This window comes from Scyliorhinus torazame, chromosome 3 (assembly GCF_047496885.1).
Source record: "Scyliorhinus torazame isolate Kashiwa2021f chromosome 3, sScyTor2.1, whole genome shotgun sequence".
NCBI lineage: Eukaryota > Metazoa > Chordata > Chondrichthyes > Carcharhiniformes > Scyliorhinidae > Scyliorhinus > Scyliorhinus torazame.
This window is the reverse complement of record NC_092709.1, coordinates 2,629,904-2,652,262: the sequence shown is the minus strand read 5'-3', so window position 1 is coordinate 2,652,262 and position 22,359 is coordinate 2,629,904. Positions and strand designations below refer to the sequence as shown.

The 22,359-nt window shown below is 51.1% G+C and overlaps 1 protein-coding gene across 3 annotated transcripts in view; it reads left to right on the top strand.

The window, feature by feature from the left end:
* Positions 1–22,359, top strand: part of LOC140408245 (clathrin light chain A-like) — a 117,328-nt gene that overhangs the window by 5,287 nt on the left and 89,682 nt on the right. The window lies entirely within an intron of this gene.

Genomic DNA, 22,359 nt, shown 5'->3' with positions numbered 1-22,359 from the left:
CTTCCCCGTCTCCCTCATGCCCCCCTTTCCTCACCCTTCCCCCTGCTGACGGCTTAATTTTCCTCGAAGAAGTCGATGAATGCCTGCCACCTCCGGGCAAACCCTGGCAATGACCCCCTTGAGGCAAACTTAATTTTCTCGAGTCTGAGAAACCCCTCCATGTCGCTAACCCACACCCCTGACTTCGGGGGCTCCGAGTCCCCGCCTTCTAGTAAGATGCGTCTCCGGGACACCAGGGAGGCAAAGGCCAGGGCGTCAGCCTCTCTCACCCCCTGGGCTCCCAGGTTGTCCGACACACTCTGGATCGCCACCAATGGCACTCGGACCACCCTCACTTTAACACCCCTGCCAGAAACCCCTCAGCCTCGGACACGCCCAAAACATATGGACACGGTTCGCAGGACCCCCCGCACAGCGCCCACACCTATCCCCCACCCCCTCAAAGAACCTGCTGAGCCGAGACACTGTCATGTCCGCCCTGTCCACCACCTTAACTTGTATCAGGCTCAGCCTGGCACGAGGATACATTAACTCTCCTCAGGACCTCCTCCCATAACCCGGCCTCCAGCACCCCACCCAGCTCTTCTTGGATGGAGGGAAATTTGTTGAGTGTATTCAGGAGGAATTTCTCATTCAGTATGTGGATGGACCGACTAGAGAGGGGGCAAAACTTGACCTCGTCTTGGGAAATAAGGAAGGGCAAGTGACAGAAGTGCTAGTGAGGGATCACTTTGGGACAAGTGACCATAATTCCATTAGTTTTAAGATAGCTATGGAGAATGATAGGTCTGGCCCAAGAGTTAAAATTCTTAATTGGGGCAAGGCCAATTTTGATGGTATCAGACAGGAACTTGCAGAGGTAGATTGGGGGAGACTGTTGGCAGGCAAAGGGACGGCTGGTAAATGGGAGGCTTTTAAAAATGTGTTAACCAGGGTGCAGGGTAAGCACATTCCCTTTAGAGTGAAGGGCAAGGCTGGTAGAAGTAGGGAACCCTGGATGACTCGAGATATTGAGGCTCTGGTCAAAAAGAAGAAGGAGGCATATGACGTACATAAGCAACTGGGATCAAGTGGATCCCTTGAAGAGTATAGAGATTGTCGAAATAGAGTTAAGAGGGAAATCAGGAGGGCAAAAAGGGGACATGAAATTGCTTTGGCAAATAATGCAAGGGAGAATCCAAAGAGATTCTACAAATACATAAAGGGGAAAAGAGTAACTAGGGACAGAGTAGGGCCTCTTAAGGATCAACAAGGACATCTATGTGCAGAGCCACAAGAGTTGGGTGAGATCCTGAATGAATATTTCTCATCGGTATTCACGGTGGAGAAAGGCATGGATGTTAGGAAACTAAGGGAAAAAAATAGTGATGTCTTGAGAAGTGTGCATATTACAGAGGAGGAGGTGCTGGAAGTCTTAAAGCGCATCAAGGTAGATAAATCCCCGGGACCTGATGAAATGTATCCAGGATGTTGTGGGAGGCTAGGGAGGAAATTGCGGGTCCCCTAACCGAGATATTTGAATCATCGGCAGCCACAGGTGAGGTGCCTGAAGATTGGAGAGTGGCGAATGTTGTGCCCTTGTTTAAGAAGGGCAGCAGGGAAAAGCCTGGGAACTACAGACCGGTGAGCCTAACGTCTGTAGTAGGTAAGTTGCTGGAAGGTATTCTGAGAGACAGGATCTACAAGCATTTAGAGAGGCAAGGACTGATTCGGGGCAGTCAGCATGGCTTTGTGCGTGGAAAATCATGTCTCACAAATTTGATTGAGTTTTTTGAGGGGGTGACCAAGAAGGTAGATGAGGGCAGTGCAGTAGACGTTGTCTACATGGACTTTAGCAAAGCCTTTGACAAGGTACCACATGGTAGGTTGTTGCAGAAGGTTAAAGCTCACGGGATCCAGGGTGAGGTTGCCAATTGGATTCAAAATTGGCTGGACGACAGAAGGCAGAGGGTGGTTGTAGAGGGTTGTTTTTCAAACTGGAGGCCTGTGACCAGTGGTGTGCCTCAGGGATCGGTGCTGGGTCCACTGTTATTTGTGATTTATATTAATGATTTGGATGAGAATTTAGGAGGCATGGTTAGTAAGTTTGCAGATGACACCAAGATTGGTGGCACAGTGGATAGTGAAGAAGGTTATCTAGGATTGCAACGGGATCTTGATCAATTAGGCCAGTGGGCCGACGAATGGCAGATGGAGTTTAATTTAGATAAATGTGAGGTGATGCATTTTGGCAGATCGAATCAGGCCAGGACCTACTCAGTTAATGGTATGGCGTTGGGGAGAGTTATAGAACAAAGAGATCTAGGAGTACAGGTTCATAGCTCCTTGAAGGTGGAGTTGCAGGTGGACAGGGTGGTGAAGAAGGCATTCGGCATGCTTTTTTTCATTGGTCAGAACATTGAATACAGGAGTTGGGACGTCTTGTTGAAGTTGTACAAGACATTGGTACGGCCACACTTGGAATACTGTGTGCAGTTCTGGTCACCCTATTATAGAAAGGATATTATTAAACTAGAAAGAGTGCAGAAAAGACTTACTAGGATGTTGCCGGGACTTGATGGTTTGAGTTATAAGGAGAGGCTGGATAGACTGGGACTTTTTTCCCTGGAGCGTAGGAGGCTGAGGGGTGATCTTATAGAGGTCTATAAAATAATGAGGGGCATAGATAAGGTAGATAGTCAACATCTTTTCCCAAAGGTAGGGGAGTCTAAAACTAGAGGGCATAGGTTTAAGGTGAGAGGGGAGAGATTCAGAAGGGCCCAGAGGTGCAATTTCTTCACTCAGAGGGTAGTGAGTGTCTGGAATGGGCTGCCAGAGGTAGTAGTAGAGGCGGGCACAATTGTGTCTTTTAAAAAGCATTTAGATAGTTACATGGGTAAGATGGGTATAGAGGGTTATGGGCCAAGTGCGGGCAACTGGGACTAGCTTAATGGTAAAAACTGGGCGGCATGGACTGGTTGGGCCGAAGGGCCTATTTCCATGCTGTAAACTTCTATGATTCTATGATTCTTCCCACTTTCTCTTCACCTCCCCGATCGGGGCCCCCTCCCACTATAACTAACTATAAGGTAATGTTACACACAAACACATGAATTACAATCTCAACCCCATATTCCTGCCGACTCCCGATAACCTTTCACCTCCTTCCTAATCAAGAAGCTGACTAGTTTTGTCTGAAAAATATTCAGTCTTTGCTTCCAACTGCGTTTTGAAGGAGGGGCCAGGGACTCGAAACTCTCTCAGAGAAAATCATTCTCCTAATCTCGGTTTTAAACGGGCGACCCCCTCATTTTTAAACAGTGACTCCGAGTTGTAGATTCTCCCACAAGAGGAAACACCCTCTCCACCCGCCCCACACCCACCCTCCCACACCCCCCACACCCACCCTCCCCACACCCCCCACACCCACCCTCCCCACACCGCCCACACCCCCCACACCCACCCTCCCCACACCCCCCACACCCCCCACACTCACCCTCCCCACACCCCCCACACCCACCCTCCCCACACCCCCAACACCCCCCACACCCACCCTCCCCACACCCCCCACACCCACCCTCCCCACACCCCCCACACCCCCCACACCCACCCTCCCCACACCCCCCACACCCCCCACACCCACCCTCCCCACACCCCCCACACCCACCCTCCCCACACCCCCCACACCCACCCTCTCCACCCGCCCCCCACCGCCCCACACCCACCCTCTCCACCTGCCCCACACCCACCCCCCCACACCCACCCGCCTCACACCCACCCACCCTCTCCACCCGCCCCACGCCCACCCTCTTCCCATCCCCCCTCCCCACACCCACACCCCCACACCCACCCTCTCTCCATCCCCCCTCCCAACATCCACCCCCCCACACCCACCCACCCACACCCCCCACACCCACCCTCTCCCCATCCCCCCTCCCCACATCCAACCCCCCACAGCCACCCTCTCCCCATCCCCCCTCCCCACACGCCCCACACCCACCCACCCACACCCCCCACACCCACCCTCTCCCCATCCCCCCTCCCCACATCCGCCCCCCCACACCCACCCTCCCCACACACCCCACACCCACCCTCTCCCCATCCCCCATCCCCACATCCACCCCCCCCACACCCACCCTCTCCCCATCCCCCTCCCCATATCCACCCCCCCACACCCACCCTCTCCCCATCCCCCCTCCCCACATCCACCCCCCCCCCCCACACCCACCCTCTCCCCATCCCCCCTCCCCACACCCCTCACACTCACCCTCTCTCCATCCCCCCTCCCCACATCCACCCCCCCACACCCACCCTCCCCACACACCCCACACCCACCCTCTCCCCATCCCCCTTCCCCACATTAACCCCCCCACACCCACCCTCCCCACCCCCCCACACCCACCCTCTCCCCATCCCCCCTCCCCACACACCCCACACCCACCCTCTCCCCATCCCCCCTCCCCACATCCACCCCCCCCACACCCACCCTCTCCACCCCCCCACACCCACCCTCCACATACCCCCCACACCCACCCTCCCCACACCCCCCACACCCACCCTCTCCACCCCCCACACCCACCCTCTCCACACCCCCCCTCCCCACCCTCCCCATACCCACCCTTCCACACCCCCACACCCACTCTCTCCACACCCCCAACACCCACCCTCCCCACACCCCCCACACCCACCCTCTCCACACCCCCACACCCACTCTCTCCACACCCCCCACACCCACCCTCCCACACCCCCCACACCCACCCTCTCCACCCCCCACACCCCCCCTCCCCACCCTCCCCATACCCACCCTCTCCACACCCCGACACCCACTCTCTCCACACCCCCAACACCCACCCTCCCCACACCCCCCACACCCACCCTCTCCACACGTCCCACCCCCCCCACACCCCCCCCCACACCCACCCTCTCCACACCCACCCTCTCCCCATCCACCCCCCCCACCTCCACCCTCTCCAACCCCCCCACACCCACCCTCTCCACACCCACCTCTCAGGATCTTATGGGTAGAATTCAATTAAAACATTTCTAAGTGTTATTTTGGGCAGGTTCTGTGGGCTGTTCCTTGCCAGCGTTTTGGGTGAGATCCACACCGCTTTTCAACCACATATTTTTTTTGAGCTTGTGGAGGTTCTTCCCGGTCTTGCCCACACTGAGAGGACACAATTCTCTGGCCTCGCTGCGGCGCAAAAGCATCTCGCTGGGCGCAGTGCGGCCGGTGAAAGGCGGGAGACCCCGCTCCCGGGATCTTCCCAGCTGCTAACGCCTTGTGAGATTCAACGCAACCTCGCGAGACGTTGCAAAGGGAATCCCGCCCACAATGGGCGGGGTCACCTTTTGGCATATTTGCACATTGGAGCGAGGCAGTAATCCTCACTCTAATGTGCAGATTCCCGTGGTACCGGAGACTTTGGGGTTCACTCCCTTCGCCTCAGAGACCTCAGGTAGGCGCCGGTCACACTGGTCCCCACAAACAGGGACAGACGGAACAGCACTCGTGCCTGGGACCCTGACAGTGTCACCTGGGTGCCAGCCTGGTGCTGCGCAGGTGGCACTGCCAAGCTGGCATTTCCTGCATGTGTGTGAGGTGGCCGGTGTGGGTGTTGTGAGGGGCCGGAGACCCTCCCATGTTGTGTTCGGGCTTGGCGGAGTTCGGGGACTTTTTATGTGGGCCTCAGAGATCGGGGCACCACTAAAAAATGGTGTCCTGATGTGTGGCTACAATAGGGAGTTCCGCCAAGCAGCGTTCCCCATTGTAATAAACGGGGCTTAGCCTCGGCCGCGCATTCCCCATTCACGCCCCTTATTCAAAGCGAGTCACATTGAATAGCCATTTCTCAGCCCTGCGAGCGCCAGAAACACGCGGCGAAACGCGCTCGCTATGGGACTTTGTTTCCTTTTGGGATGATTGTGGCCAGAAATTATTTTCAGCAATGGGAAGCTGAACCCGTCAGCGAGATCGGACCCTCAGAGATCGGACCCTCAGAGATCGGACCCTCATAGATCGGGCCGCCAGTTTGAAAGGAGTGCCCCGATCTCTAAATAAGCTTGATGGACCTCCACCCCCCCCCCCCCCCCACAGGCAATGTCACCCCCCCCAGACACATGGGTATTAGCCCCCACCCCCCGCCCCCCGCGAGGTGAGGACACCCCGCTAAATATCCGAGGGTATCAAACTATTCGGAAGGACAGAGTGGATGGTAAGGGAGGTGGTGTAGCTCTGTTATTTAAGGATGACATCCGGGCAATAGTAAGGGATGACATCGGTGCTATGGAGGATAAGGTTAAATCCATTTGGGTGGAAATCAGGAATAGTAAGGTGAAAAAGTCACTGATAGGAGTAATCTATAGGCCACCAAATAGTAACATTATGGTGGGGCCGGCAATAAACAAAGAAATAACTGATGCATTTGAAATGGTACAGCAGTTATCATGGGGGATTTTAATCTACATGTCGATTGGTTTAACCAGGTCGGTCAAGGCAGCCTTGAGGAGGAGTTTATAGAATGTATCCGCGATAGTTTCCTAGAACAGTATGTAATGGAACCTACGAGGGAACAAGCGGTCCTAGATCTGGTCCTGTGTAATGAGACAGGATTGATTCAGGATCTCATAGTTAGGGATCCTCTCGGAAGGAGCGATCACAATATGGTGGAATTTAAAATACAGATGGAGGGTGAGAAGGTAAAATCAAGCACTAGTGTTTTGTGCTTAAACAAAGGAGATTACAATGGGATGAGAGAAGAACTAGCTAAGGTAGACTGGGAGCAAAGACTTTATGGTGAAACAGTTGAGGAACGGTGGAGAACCTTCCAAGTGATTTTTCACAGTGCTCAGCAAAGGTTTATACCAACAAAAAGGAAGGACGGTAAAAAGAGGGAAAATCGACCGTGGATATCTAAGGAAATAAGGGAGAGTATCAAATTGAAGGAAAAAAATACAAAGTAGCAAAGATCAGTGGGAGACTAGAGGACTGGGAAATCTTTAGGGGGCAACAGAAAGCTACTAAAAACGCTATAAAGAAGAGTAAGATAGATTATGAGAGTAAACTTGCTCAGAATATAAAAACAGATAGTAAAAGTTTGTACAAATATATAAAACAAAAAAGAGTGGCTAAGATAAATATTGGTCCTTTAGAGGATGAGAAGGGAGATTTAATAATGGGAGATGAGGAAATGGCTGAGGAACTGAACAGGTTTTTTGGGTCGGTCTTCACAGTGGAAGACACAAATAACATGCCAGTGACTGATGGAAATGAGGCTATGACAGGTGAGGACCTTGAGAGGATTGTTATCACCAAGGAGGTAGTGATGGGCAAGCTAATGGGGCTAAAGGTAGACAAGTCTCCTGGACCTGATGGAATGCATCCCAGAGTGCTAAAAGAGATGGCTAGGGAAATTGCAAATGCACTAGTGATAATTTACCAAAATTCACGAGACTCTGGGGTGGTCCTGGCGGATTGGAAATGAGCAAACGTGACACCACTGTTTAAAAAAGGAGGTAATTAGAAAGCGGGTAATTATAGGCCAGTGAGCTTAACTTCGGTAGTAGGGAAGATGCTGGAATCTATCATCAAGGAAGAAATAGCGAGGCATCTGGATGGAAATTGTCCCATTGGGCAGACGCAGCATGGGTTCACAAAGGGCAGGTCGTGCCGAACTAATTTAGTGGAATTTTTTGAGGACATTAACAGTGCGGTAGATAACGGGGAGCCAATGGATGTGGTATATCTGGATTTCCAGAAAGCCCTTGACAAGGTACCACACAAAGGTTGCTGCATAAGATAAAGATGCATGGCATTAAGGGGAAAGTAGTAGCATAGATAGAGGATTGGTTAATTAATAGACAGCAAAGAGTGGGGATTAATGGGTGTTTCTCTGGTTGGCAATCAGTAGCTAGTGGTGTCCCTCAGGGATCAGTGTTGGGCCCACAACTGTTCACAATTTACATAGATGATTTGGAGTTGGGGACCAAGGGCAATGTGTCCAAGTTTGGAGACGACACTAAGATGAGTGGTAAAGCAAAAAGTGCAGAGGATACTGGAAGTCTGCAGAGGGATTTGGATAGGTTAAGTGAATGGGCTAGGGTCTGGCAGATGGAATACAATGTTGACAAACGTGAGGTTATCCATTTTGGTAGGAATAACAACAAAAGGGATTATTATTTAAATGATAAAATATTAAAACATGCTGCTGTGCAGAGAGACCTGGGTGTGCTAGTGCATGAGTCGCAAAAAGGTGGTGTGCAGGTGCAACAGGTGATTAGGAAGGCAAATGGAATTTTGTCCTTCATTGCTAGAGGGATGGAGTTTAAGACTAGGGAGGTTATACTGTAATTGTATAAGGTGTTAGTGAGGCCACACCTGGAGTATTGTGTTCAGTTTTGGTCTCCTTACTTGAGAAAGGACGTACTGGCACTGGAGGGTGTGCAGAGGAGATTCACTAGGTTAATCCCAGAGCTGAAGGGGTTGGATTACGAGGAGAGGTTGAGTAGACTGGGACTGTACTCGTTGGAATTTAGAAGGATGAGGGGGGATTTTATAGAAACATATAAGATTATGAAGGGAATAGATGGGATAGATGCGGGCAGGTTGTTTCCACTGGCGGGTGAAAGCAGAACTAGGGGGCATAGCCTCAAAATAAGGGGAAGTAGATTTAGGACTGAGTTTAGGAGGAACTTCTTCACCCAAAGGGTTGTGAATCTATGGAATTCCTTGTCCAGTGAAGCAGTAGAGGCTCCTTCATTAAATGTTTTTAAGATAAAGATAGATAGTTTTTTGAAGAATAAAGTGATTAAGGGTTACGGTGTTCGGGCCAGAAAGTGGAGCTGAGTCCACAAAAGATCAGCCATGATCTCATTGAATGGTGGAGCAGGCTCGAGGGGCCTGATGGCCTACTCCTGCTCCTAGTTCTTATGTTCTTATTGTGTCGCTGATGGCCCCCCCTTTTCATGCCCCCCTATTCCTGTTTCAGGCCCACATTGTCCACATTGACTCTTACCAACTTTTACAGATGCACCATAGAAAGCATCCTATCGGGCTGCATCACAGCCTGGTATGGCAACCGCTCGGCCCAGGACCGCAAGAAACTTCAGAGTCGTGAACACCGCCCAGTCCATCACACAAACCTGCCTCCCATCCATTGACTCCATCTACACCTCCCGCTGCCTGGGGAAAGCGGGCAGTATAACCAAAGACCCCTCCCACCCGGCTTACTCACTATTCCAACTTCTTCCATCGGGCAGGAGATACAGAAGTCTGAGAACAGGCACGAACAGACTCAAAAACAGTTTCTTCTCCGCTGATACCAAACTCCTAAACGACCCTCTTATGGACTGACCTGATTAACACTACACCCCTGTATGCTTCATCCGATGCCGCTGTCTATGTATTTACATTGTGTACCCTGTGTTGCCCTGTTATGTACTAAAAATGATCTGTTTGAGCTGCTCGCAGAAAAATACTTTTCACTGCGCCACGTGACAATAAACACATCCAATCCACCACCCTCTCTGTGACCACCACCCTTAAACCCCCAAGCTTTATGAGGCCCCTTAATACCCGGCCTTCACTCCACCCCCTTCAGGACTCCCACCCTTCATAAACCCCCCCCCCCCCCAATCCCCCTTTCATGGGCATGACCCCCCTCAGGCCCAGACCTTTGGCACTGCCACCCGGGAACCCTGATCGTGAGAGAGCCAGGGGGCCACCCTGCCCTGCCCCTGACCACCCAGTGGTTGCCAATGGCCTGAGAAATTCCCCAGGTGCCGTTACACCTGGCCCACATTTGTGCTCATTTAAATATGTTTTTCTGGATCTTGCCTAGTGAGTGCGAGGTCCAGATTGTGACATCGCACGAGGTTCAGTTGAATCTCACGAGACTTGTCAAGCGTTGCAAATCTCACCAGAAACCTTTTGCGAGATTCAACGGCCTCGTCGCGAGGATTGGATGCGAAGAGGCTGGTAAACTGAGCCCTAAATAATCTTTATAATATTTATTGTTGTCACAAGTGGGCTTACATTAACACTGCAATGAATTTACTGTGAAAATCCCCTCGTCGCCACACTCCGGTGCCTGTTCGGCTACACGGAGGGAGAATTCTGAATGTCCAATTCACCTAACAGCACGTCTTTCGGGACTTGTGGGAGGAAACCGGAGCACCCGGAGGAAACCCCACGCAGACACGGGGAGAACGTGCAGACTCCGCACAGACAGTGACCCAAGCCGGGAATCGAACCCTGGACCCTGGAGCTGTGAAGCCACAGTGCTAACCACTGTGCTACCAATCAAGTCACTTCCTTCTCGCTAAGCTCCAGTGAACACAAGCTTCACCTGTCTAACCTTTCCTCGCACCTGAGGAAGGAGCAGTGCTCCGAAAGCTAGTGATTCGAAACAAACCTGGTGGACTTTAACCTGGTGTAAGACTTCTTACTAACTTTTCCTCATAAGACAACACGGCCACTCCTAGAATTGGTCTCGTCTTTTTTGAGTCAGGTTGCCAGGAATGTTACCGTGTCATATTCCCAATCAGTAATTTGTGTTTCCAGCTCACCAACCTTATTTACCACATTAGTATTAGAATAATAACATCCTTTTCAAACCTATCGATAAAAATGTACAGCTGAGATAGGAACAGGTCCACCAAGGAATAAAGAGATTAATTCCACAGGTAGCATTAGAAAGATGGCAGAAATATGAATAATTATTTTGCTTTGGTATTTACGAGGGAGATGTAACTGGCAGACATAACATTGAATCATCTTTTTTTAAATATAAATTTAGAGTACCCAATTCATTTTTTCCAATTATGGGGTAATTTAGCGTGGCCAATCCACCTACCCTGCATATCCCTGGGTTGTGGGGCGAATAACATTGAATCATGGGATGAACAATAAGTGCATAGGAGGCTGTGGCACAGTGACATTGTCGCTGGACGAGTAATCCAGAGACACAGGGCGATGATCTGGGGACCTGGGTTCGAATCCCATCACGCCAGGTGGTGGGATTTAAACTCAATAAAATATCTGGAATTAAAAGTCTAATGGTAACCACGAAACCATTATCGATTGTCGTAAGAACCCACCTGGGCCACTAATGTCCTTTAGGGAGGGAAATCTGCCGTCCTTACCCGGTCTGGCCTACATGTGACTCCAGATCCTCTGAAATGGCCAAGCGAGGCACTCAGTTGTATTCAACCGCTGATAAAACACAAAAAAGACCATCCGCCATTGACCCAGGCACCGGAAACAACAACAGCAAACCCAGCCCTGCCGACACTGCAAAGGCCTCCTTACTAACATCTGGGGCTTGTGCCAAAGTTGGGAGAGCTGTCTCACAGACTAGTTGCCCTGAGAGTCTTCAACATCGACTCTGGGCCCCATGAAGTCTCAGGGCTTCAGGTTAAACATGGACAAGGAAACCATCAGCTGATGAATCAGTTACTCCCCCATGTTGAACAGCACTTGGAGGGCACAGAATATGCTCTGGGTGGGAAGACTTCAATGTCCATCACCAAGACTGGCTCGGTAGTACCACCACAGACCGAGCTGGCCGGGTCCTAAAGGACAGAGCTGCTAGACTGGGACTGCAGCAGGTGGTGAGGGAACCAACAAGAGGGAAAAACATACTTGACCTCACCCTCACCAACCTGCCTGCTGCAGGTGATTCTGTCCCTGACAGTATCGGTAGAAGCGACCACCCCACAGTCCTTGTGGAGACAAAATCTCGTCTTTATATTGAGGATACCCTCCATCGTGTTGTGTGGCACTACCACCGTGCTAAATGGGATAGACTCCGAACAGATCTAGCAACTCCAGACTGGGCGTCCAGGAGGCGCTGTGGGCCATCATCAGCAGCAGCATTGTACACAACCACACTCTGTAACCTCCTGGCCAGGCATATCCCCCACTCTACCATTACCACCCAGCCAGGGGGTCAACCCTGGTTCAATGAAGAGTGCAGGAGAGCGTGCCAGGAGCAACATCAGGCAGACTGAAAAATGAGGTGTCAACCTGGTGAAGCTACAACACAGGACTACTTGTGTGTCACACAGCATAAGCAGCAAGTAATAGACAGAGCTAAGCGATTCCACAACAAACGCATCAGATCTGAGCTCCGCAGTCCTGCCACATCCAGCTGTGAATGGGGGTGGACAATTAAACAACTCACTGGAGGAGGAGGCTCCACAAATATCCCCATCCTCAATGATGGAGGAGCCCAGCACATCTGTGCCAAAGACAAGGCTGAGGCATTCGCAACAATCTTCAGCCAGAAGTGCCGAGTGGATGATCCGTCTCGGTCTCCTCCGGAGGTCCCAGCATCACAGATGTCAGTCTTCAGCCAATACGATTCACTCCACGTGAAATGGCTGAAGGCACTGGACACTGCGAAGGCTGTGGGCCCGGACAATATTCCGGCAATAGTACTCAAGCCTTGTGCTCCAGAACTTACCGCACCCCTAGCCAAGCTGTTCCAGTGCAGCTACAACCCTGGCATCTACCCGGCAATGCGGAAAATTGCCCAGTTGTGTCCTGTACACAAGAAACAGGACAAATCCAACCCAGCCAATTACCGCCCTATCAGTCTACTCTCCATCATCAGCAAAGTGAAGGAAGGAGTCATCAACAGAGCTATCAAGCAGCACTTACTCAGCAATAACCTGCTCACGGACGCTCAGTTTGGGTTCCGCCAGGGTCACTCAGCTCCTGACCTCATTACAGCCTTGGTTCAAACATGGATAAAAGAGCTGAATGCCAGAGGTGAGGTGAGAGTGACTGCCCTCGACATCAAGGCAGCATTTGACCGAGTGTGGCATAAAGGAGCCCGAGCTAAACTGGAGTCAGTGGGAATCAGGGGGAAAACTCTCCGCTGGTTGGAGTCAGACCCGGCACAAAGGGAGATGGTTGTGGTGGTTGGAGGTCAATCATCTCAGCTCCAGGACATCACTGCAGGAGTTCCTCAGGGTCGTGTCCTCGGCCCAACCATCTTCAGCTGCTTCATCAATGACCTTCCTTCCATTATAAGGTCAGAACTGGGGATGTTTGTGGATGACTGCACAATGTTCAGCACCATTCACGACCCATAGAACATAGAACAGTACAGCACAGAACAGGCCCTTCGGCCCTCAATGTTGTGCCGAGCATTGTCCGAAACCAAGATCAAGCTATCCCACTCCCTGTCATTCTGGTGTGCTCCATGTGCCTATCCAATAACCGCTTGAAAGTTCCTAAAGTGTTCGACTCCACTATCACAGCAGGCAGTCCATTCCACACCCTAACCACTCTCTGAGTAAAGAGCCTACCTCGGACATCCCTCCTATATCTCCCACCCTGAATCTTATAGTTATGCCCCCTGGTAACAGCTACATCCACCCGAGGAAATAGTCTCTGAATGTCCACTCTATCTGTCCCCCTCATTATCTCATAAACCTCTATTAAGTCGCCTCTCATCATCCTCTGCTCCAAAGACAAAAGCCCTAGCTTCATCAACCTTTCCTCATAAGACCTGTCCTACAAACCAGGCAGCATCCTGGTAAATCTCCTTTGCACCCTTTCCAATGCTTCCACATCCTTCCTATAATGAAGTGACCAGAACTGCACACAATACTCCAAATGTGGTCTCACCAGGGTCCTGTACAGTTGCAGCATAACCCCACGGCTCTTAAACTCAAGCCCCCTGTTAATAAACGCTAACACACTATAAGCCTTCTTCACGGCTCTATCCACTTGAGTGGCAACCTTCAGAGATCTGTGGACATGAACCCCAAGATCTCTCTGTTTCTCCACATTCCTTAGAACCCTGCCATTGACCCTGTAATCCGCATTCAAATTTGTCCTACCAAAATGAATCACCTCACACTTATCAGGGTTAAACTCCATCTGCCATTTTTCAGCCCAGCTCTGCATCCTATCAATGTCTCTTTGCAGCCTACACCAGCCCTCCACCTCATCCACTACTCCACCAATCTTGGTGTCATCAGCAAATTTACTGACCCACCTTTCAGCCCCCTCCTCCAAGTCATTGATAAAAATCACAAATAGCAGAGGACCCAGCACTGATCCCTGTGGTACACCGCTGCTAACTGGTCTCCAGTCTGAAAAATTTCCATCCACCACCACCCTCTGTCTTCTATGTGATAGCCAGTTACTTATCCAATTGGCCAAATTTTCCTCCATCCCACACCTCCTTACTTTCTTCATGAGCCGACCATGGGGAACCTTATCAAACGCCTCACTAAAATCCATGTACACGACATCAACTGCTCTACCTTCATCTACACACTTAGTTACCTCCTCAAAGAATTCAATCAAATTTGTGAGGCAAGACCTACCCTTCACGAATACGTGTTGACTATCCCGGATTAAGCTGCATCTTTCCAAATGGTCATAAATCCTATCCTTCAGGATCTTTTCCATTAACTTACCGACCACCGAAGTAAGACTAACCGGCCTATAATTACCAGGGTCATTCCTATTCCCTTTCTTGAACAGAGGAACAACATTCGCCACTCTCCAGTCCTCTGGCACTATCCCCGTGGACAGTGAGGACCCAAAGATCAAAGCCAAAGGCTCTGCAATCTCATCCCTTGCCTCCCAAAGAATCCTAGGATATATCCCATCTGGCCCAGGGGACTTGTCGATCCTCAGGTTTTTCAAAATTGCTAATACATCCTCCCTCAGAACATCTACCTCCTCCAGCCTACCCGCCTGTATCACACTCTCATCCTCAAAAACATGGCCCCTCTCCTTGGTGAACACTGAAGAAAAGTATTCATTCAACGCCTCTCCTATCTCTTCTGACTCCATGCACAAGTTCCCACTACTGTCCTTGACCGGCCCTAACCTCACCCTGGTCATTCTTTTATTTCTCACATAAGAGTAAAAAGCCTTGGGGTTTTCCTTGATCTGACCCGCCAAGGACTTCTCATGCCCCCTCCTAGCTCTCCAAAGCCCTTTTTCAGCTCATTCCTTGCTACCTTGTAACCCTCAAGCGACCCAACTGAACCTTGTTTTCTCATCCTTACATACGCTTCCTTTTTCCTCTTGACAATACTTTCTTTTGTGAACCGTGGTTCCCTCACACGACCATTTCCTCCCTGCCTGACAGGAACATACCTATCAAGGACAGGCAGTATTTGTTCCTTGAACAAGCTCCACTTTTCATTTGTGCCTTTCCCTGACAGTTTCTGTTCCCATCTTATGCTCCCTAATTCTTGCCTAATTGCATCATAATTACCCCTCCCCCAATTATAAACCTTGCCCTGCTGTATGGCCCTATCCCTCTCCATTGCAATAGTGAAAGACACCGAATTGTGGTCACTATCTCCAAAGTGCTCTCCCACAAACAAATCTAACACTTGGCCCGGTTCATTACCCAGTACCAAATCCAATGTGGCCCCCCCTCTTGTCGGCCTATCCACATATTGTGTCAGGAAACCCTCCTGCACACACTGTACAAAAACTGCCCCATCCGAACTGTTCGACCTATAGAGGTTCCAATCAATATTTGGAAAGTTAAAGTCACCCATGACAACTACCCTGAGACCTCCACACCTGTCCATAATCTGCTTTGCAATTTCTTCCTCCACATCTCTATTACTATTTGGGGGCCTATAGAAAACTCCTAACAATGTGACCGCTCCTTTCCTAATTCTAACTTCGGCCCATATTACCTCAGTAGGCAGATCCCCTTCAAACTGCCTTTCTGCGGCCGTTAAACTATCCTTGATTAACAATGCTACTCCTCCACCTCTTTTACCACCTTCCCTACTCTTACTGAAACATCTAAACCCCGGAACGTCCAACAACAATTCCTGTCCCTGTTCTAACCATGTCTCCGTAACGGCCATAACATCGTAGTCCCAAGAACCAATCCACGCTCCCAAGTTCACCTACCTTATTCCGGATGCTCCTTGCATTGAAGTAGACACACTTCAACCCACCTTTCTGCCTGCCGGTACACTCCTGCGACCATGATACCCTCCTCAGTACCTCACTACTCTCAACACTGGCTTCTGGAACACAGCTCGTTTTCCCAGCCCCCTGACAAATTAGTTCAAACCCCCCCCCGAAGAGCTGACTATGACTCCTCAGATGATGAAGCAGTCCATGTCCAAATGCAGCAAGACCTGGACAATATCCAGGCTCGGGGCTGACAAGTGGCAAGTTACATTCGCGCCACACAAGTGCCAGGCAATGACCATCTCCTACAAGAGAGGATCTAACCATCGTCCTTTGACATTCAGTGGGATTACCATCGCTCAGTCGCCCACAATCAGCATCCTGGGGTTACCATTGATCAGAAACTGAACTGGACTAGCCATATTAGTGCTGGACAGAGATCGCCATTCCTTCAGTGTCGCTGGGTCAAAATCTTGGACCTCCATCCCTAACAGCACAGTGGGTGTACCTGCACCTCAAGGACTGCAGCGGTTGAAGAAGGCAGCTCACCCCCACCTTCTGAAGGGCATCTAGGGATGGGCAATAAATGCTGGCCCGGCCAGCGATGCACACATCCCATAAATGAGTTTTAAAAAGTCTGGGTGAGGTAGAGGAACAAACACAGTGATCACTGAACGGGGCTGGTTTAGCACAGTGGGCTAAAGAGCTGGCTTGTAAAGCAGAACAAGGCCAGCAGCGCGGGTTCAATTCCCGTACCGGCCTCCCCGAACAGGCGCCGGAATGTGGCGACTAGGGGCTTTTCACAGTAACTTCATTGAAGCCTACTTGTGACAATAAGCGATTATTATTACAAATGTTACTTCACAGGTTAGCAAAATGATTAATAATCAAACCAAGCTGTAGGTTCTGTTTCTAGAGGAATTGAATTGAAAAGTAGGGAAGTTATGTTAAAGCAGTATTGAACTTTGGTTAGAATTTTGCGTGCTGTTCCAGATGCTCGATTATAAAAAGCATATCGAGGCCCTGGAGGGGGCGCAGAGAAGAGCCACAAGGGCGGGTTTCAGGAACGCTCGGTCTACGTTCCAGGAATCACAGCCTGGGTCTCTTGGGCGGGATTCTCCCCTGCCTGGCGGGGCGGGGGGTCCTGGCGGGATGGAGTGGCGGGAACCACTCCGGCGTCGGGCCGTCCCAAAGGTGGTCCGCGCATGCGTGGGAGTGTCAGCGGCTGCTGATGTCATCCCCATACATGCGCAGGGGGGGGTCACCTCCGCGTCGGCCATCGCGCGAGGCTATGGCCAACGCGGAGGGGAAAGAGTACCGCCACGGCACAGGCCTGCCTGCGGATTGGTGGGCCCTGATCATGGTCCAGGCCACCGTGGGGGCACCGCCCTGGGCCAGATCGGCTCGCGCCCCCCCCCAGGATGCCGGAGCCCGCTCGCGCCGCCTGGTCCCGCCGGTAAGAGAGGTGGTTTAATTCACGCCGGCGGGACCGGCATTCCAGCAGCGGGACTTCGGCCCATCGCGGGCCGGAGAATCGCCAGAGGGGGCATGCTGACCGGCGCGCCGCGATTCCCGCCCCCGCCGAATCTCCGGTGCCGGAGAATTCAGCGGCCGACGGGGGCGGGATTCACGCCGCCCCCCCCGTCGATTCTCCGACCCGGCGGGAGGGTCTGAGAATCCCACCCCTTGTCTATCGAAAAATGGTTGAGGAGTGACCTAATCGAGGTCTTTAAAGTTATGAATGGCCGTTGACATGAGAGTCACCAGGAAATCTAATCTGGAATTCAGGAGGAACCTCTTTACCCAGAGAGAATTGTCATGAGAATGTCGCTTTAAGAAATGTTTGGCTGCTGATGTTACTGCAGTGATGTCAGAGTGTGGGTGGAGCTGAGCTCTGGCTCTGCTTTTTAGTTTCACTTTGAGAAAAGCTTGGGTGTGTCTGTGTCATTTTGTTTTTGTTTTTTCAGTGTGTTGGCGCTGAAGCCAGACAGAGCAGGTGTACTGTTGATCTCTCTGCCATGAAAAGACTATCTCTGGATCATTTGGTGAATTCAGAATTATAAATGTTTTCAGTAGTGAATGTAAACCTAATATGCTTCTGTTAAAAGGTTTGTTAAGTCTTCTGGGTGTTCAAAGGACAGCATACAGATTACTCAATGTTGTATTCTATGGGGGGTGTATTTGAACTAATGGTTGCTAAGATGTTCACTGTTTGTTTTAAAAAGGTTAACTTGAGTTCATGGAATAAACATTGTTTTGTTTTAAAAATACTTTTCTATTTCTGCTGTACCGCACCTGTAGAGTGGGCCGTGTGCTCCCCATCCCACAATCGATTAAAAGTTGTGGGTCAGGTGAACTCCATGATACACTTTGGGGTTCTCTAAACCCTGACCCAGAGAGGGTGTGAATGTGGACCTCGGGGTTCTCTAAACCCTGACCCAGAGAGGGGGTGAATGTGGACCTCGGGGTTCTCTAAACCCTGACCCAGAGAGGGTGTGAATGTGGACCTCGGGGTTCTCTAAACCCTGACCCAGAGAGGGGGTGAATGTGGACCTCGCTCCCACAGCGAGTGGTTGAAGCAAATAATACGAATGTATTGAAGGAGAAGCTGGACAGGCACCTGAGGGAGAATGGATCAGAGGGTGGTGATGGTAGGTTTAGATGTGGAAAGATGGGTGGTGGATCAGAGGGTGGCGAGGGTAGGTTTAGATGTGGAAAGATGGGTGGTGGATCAGAGGGTGGCGAGGGTAGGTTTAGATGTGGAAAGATGGGTGGTGGATCAGAGGGTGGCGAGGGTAGGTTTAGATGTGGAAAGATGGGTGGTGGATCAGAGGGTGGCGAGGGTAGGTTTAGATGTGGAAAGATGGGTGGTGGATCAGAGGGTGGTGATGGTAGGTTTAGATGTGGAAAGATGGGTGGTGGATCAGAGGGTGGCGAGGGTAGGTTTAGATGTGGAAAGATGGGTGGTGGATCAGAGGGTGGCGAGGGTAGGTTTAGATGTGGAAAGATGGGTGGTGGATCAGAGGGTGGCGAGGGTAGGTTTAGATGTGGAAAGATGGGTGGTGGATCAGAGGGTGGCGAGGGTAGGTTTAGATGTGGAAAGATGGGTGGTGGATCAGAGGGTGGCGAGGGTAGGTTTAGATGTGGAAAGATGGGTGGTGGATCAGAGGGTGGCGAGGGTAGGTTTAGATGTGGAAAGATGGGTGGTGGATCAGAGGGTGGTGATGGTAGGTTTAGATGTGGAAAGATGGGTGGTGGATCAGAGGGTGGCGAGGGTAGGTTTAGATGTGGAAAGATGGGTGGTGGATCAGAGGGTGGCGAGGGTAGGTTTAGATGTGGAAAGATGGGTGGTGGATCAGAGGGTGGCGAGGGTAGGTTTAGATGTGGAAAGATGGGTGGTGGATCAGAGGGTGGCGAGGGTAGGTTTAGATGTGGAAAGATGGGTGGTGGATCAGAGGGTGGCGAGGGTAGGTTTAGATGTGGAAAGATGGGTGGTGGATCAGAGGGTGGCGAGGGTAGGTTTAGATGTGGAAAGATGGGTGGTGGATCAGAGGGTGGCGAGGGTAGGTTTAGATGTGGAAAGATGGGTGGTGGATCAGAGGGTGGCGAGGGTAGGTTTAGATGTGGAAAGATGGGTGGTGGATCAGAGGGTGGCGAGGGTAGGTTTAGATGTGGAAAGATGGGTGGTGGATCAGAGGGTGGCGAGGGTAGGTTTAGATGTGGAAAGATGGGTGGTGGATCAGAGGGTGGCGAGGGTAGGTTTAGATGTGGAAAGATGGGTGGTGGATCAGAGGGTGGCGAGGGTAGGTTTAGATGTGGAAAGATGGGTGGTGGATCAGAGGGTGGCGAGGGTAGGTTTAGATGTGGAAAGATGGGTGGTGGATCAGAGGGTGGCGAGGGTAGGTTTAGATGTGGAAAGATGGGTGGTGGATCAGAGGGTGGCGAGGGTAGGTTTAGATGTGGAAAGATGGGTGGTGGATCAGAGGGTGGCGAGGGTAGGTTTAGATGTGGAAAGATGGGTGGTGGATCAGAGGGTGGCGAGGGTAGGTTTAGATGTGGAAAGATGGGTGGTGGATCAGAGGGTGGCGAGGGTAGGTTTAGATGTGGAAAGATGGGTGGTGGATCAGAGGGTGGCGAGGGTAGGTTTAGATGTGGAAAGATGGGTGGTGGATCAGAGGGTGGCGAGGGTAGGTTTAGATGTGGAAAGATGGGTGGTGGATCAGAGGGTGGCGAGGGTAGGTTTAGATGTGGAAAGATGGGTGGTGGATCAGAGGGTGGCGAGGGTAGGTTTAGATGTGGAAAGATGGGTGGTGGATCAGAGGGTGGCGAGGGTAGGTTTAGATGTGGAAAGATGGGTGGTGGATCAGAGGGTGGCGAGGGTAGGTTTAGATGTGGAAAGATGGGAGGGGGTTCAGGTGGAGCAGAAACACCAGCTTCGGTGGGGCCGAATGGCCTGTTGTACTGGATATCCTTTGTAATCGGATGCTCCTCCCAGCCCTTTAGGCAACTTATTTATTCTTCTGAACACTACGGGTGTGATTCTCTGAGCCCCCGCCGGGTCGGAGAATCGCCGGGGGATGGCGTGAATCCTCCCCCCCCCCCCCCCCCGCCCCGACGCCGGCTGCTGAATTCTCCGGCGCCAGGGTTTTGGCGGGGGTCTGGATCGCGCCACTCCGGTCAGCGGCCGCTGCCCCCCCCCCCCCCGGCGATTCTCCGTCCCGCGATGGGCCGAGCAGCCGACCGTTTTCGGCCGGTGCTGCCGGTGTAAATAAAACCAGGTCCGTACCGGCGGGACCTGGCTCTACGTGCGGCCTGCAGAGTCCTCGGGGGGGGGGGATCTGGCCCCGGGGGGTGCCCCTACAGTGGCATGGCCCGCGATCGGGGCCCACCTATCCGCGGGCGGGCCTGTGCCGTGGGGGCACTCTTTCCCTCCGCGCCGGCTGCTGTAACGGTTCACCATGGCCGGCGCAGAGAAGAACCCCCCTGCGCATGCGCTGGGATGACGCCAGCACACGCTGGCGCTCCCATGCGTGTGCCAACTCGCGCCAGCCGGTGGAGGCCCTTCGGCGCCAGCTGGTGCGGCGCCAACCCCGCCGGCGCCGAGGATTTCGCACCTTGCGGGCGGCCTGACGCTGGAGTGGTTCACGCCACTCCTCGCCGCTGGTATGGCCCGCCCGTGGGAGGGGACAATCCCACCCTACATCTTGGTTCCCATTCCACTGCCAAGTTAATTTAAATCTTCCCCAACAGCACGAGCAAACGGCACGAGGTGACATTGATTTCTGCTGTTTTTGGTACAATCTATCCATCTGGAGAGGTCCCACCCCATTGGGGTAAGTGCCAATACCCCTGGGATATAACTCCCTCCTCCTGCACCGTCTCTCCAACCAGACATTCATCAGGGCTATCCTGTTACTTCGATACTCACTAACGCATAGCATCCAGAGTAATCCGAAGATTAGTACTTGAGGATTAGTATCTGAGAATTAGTAGTTGAGGTAAATAACATCGATATGTTTAAAGGGAAATGAAAGAAACTCCTAAAGGTGAAAGAAATAGTTGGCAATGTTGATAGGTTGAGATGTAATAGGCTGGGAGCAGGCTCGGGTATTAAGCTGGAATAAATGGTCTGTTTCTGGGTTGTAAATTCTATGTTGTAAGTTTCATTTGGCAATACAGTGAGAATAACAGCGCCCATTTTGTGACATCTAATCTGTATTCGTAATTTATTAACTAATTTTCTGAATTGATGAATTGCCTGAATTTAGTGTTTATTTTGTTCGAACTAAACCGGGTGACTGATTACCCCAACCTGCTCAAGTTCAACCTATTAGTGGAAAACCTGTAAGATAGATTCAAAATATCTGGAAGTCTGACATTTATAATAAGTGTTCATGCATTTTAATAAGCAGTTTTGTGTTTCCCTTTTCTGTGGGCCCAAAGAGACAACAGTTGATAAAATGAAGATTCACTGATTGTTGAGTAATGATAGTTCAGTTAAACTGGTTTATTTTTAGCTCTGTTTAACGCGTTAAGATGGATTATCCTGTTCCAATTCCAAATTACAACCTCATGACAATAAATGGTGCTAATTTATATTGGGCCAGAATTTGTAGTCAAAATAACAGTGAGGCTAATCGCACTAAACAGTGAGGCTAATCGCACTGTATTTTCTATGTTAACTATGTTAGCACTTGCTGTTAATTATGGTAAATGCCAAAGCAGCTTCAGGCAAGGGATAGAGGTACGATTAAATAGAGGACACTAACGCTGCGCCATTGTTAGTGTGTGAGTGCGTGTATGTATGTGAGTGTGTGAATCTGAGAGTGTGTGATTGCGAGTGTGTGGGTCAGTGTCTGTATGAGTGTGCGTTTGCTGATTAGGTTTAAGTGAAATTGTTCTTGTGCATTTTTCAAACAGAAAGCAGCTTGAAAGGCTGCAGATCTTGTTTATCCATCAGTGGTGTG